Source organism: Schistocerca nitens, chromosome 1 (genome assembly GCF_023898315.1).
Source record: "Schistocerca nitens isolate TAMUIC-IGC-003100 chromosome 1, iqSchNite1.1, whole genome shotgun sequence".
NCBI lineage: Eukaryota > Metazoa > Arthropoda > Insecta > Orthoptera > Acrididae > Schistocerca > Schistocerca nitens.
The window spans coordinates 823,828,197-823,828,920 of NC_064614.1; the positions used below are offsets into that span (position 1 = coordinate 823,828,197).

The window sequence follows — 724 nt, forward strand, 5'->3', positions numbered from 1 at the left end:
GCAAGATGTGCGGTATAATCAGAGCGATATGTCGTCGTATGCTATCCTTAAGATCAAGAACAGATTAGGTACGTCCCTGATCAATATGATATTCCCACAACCAGAAGTCGCTTGGATTTAAGTTGGGGGTTCTGGAAGGCTACAGACCTTGAAGTACACTACTGGCCATTAAAATTGCTACATCAAGAAGAAATAAAAAAATCGGGACCATCCGACCGCCGTGTCATCCTCAGCGAGGATGCGGATAGGAGGTAGGTGAGGTCAGCACACCGCTCTCCCTGTCGTTATGATGGTTTTCTTTGACCGGTGCCGCTACTATTCGGTCAAGTAGCTCCTCAATTGGCATCACGAAGCTGAGTGCACCCCGAAAAGTGGCAACAGCACATGGCAGCTGGATGGTCACCCATCCAAGTGCCGGCCACGCCCGACAGCGCTTAACTTCGGTGATCTCACGGGAACCGGTGTATCCACTGCGGGAAGGCCGTTGCCACACCAAGAAGAAATGCAGATGATAAATGTGTAGTCATTGGACAAATATATTATACCAGAACTCACCAGTGATTACATTTTCACGCAATTTGGGTGCATAGATCCTGAGAAGTCAGTACCCAGAACAACCACCTCTGGCCGTAATAACGGCCGTGATGCGCCTGGACATTGAGTCAAACAGAGCTTGCATGGCGCGTACAGGTACAGCTGCCCATGCAGCTTCAACACGATACCA

General features: G+C 49.4%; 1 pseudogene; it reads right to left on the reverse strand.

Annotated features, from left to right (window-relative positions):
* Positions 1-372: 372 nt before the first annotated feature.
* LOC126212762 (5S ribosomal RNA) lies at positions 373-489 on the reverse strand (annotated as a pseudogene).
* Between the last annotated feature and the right edge of the window lie 235 nt (positions 490-724).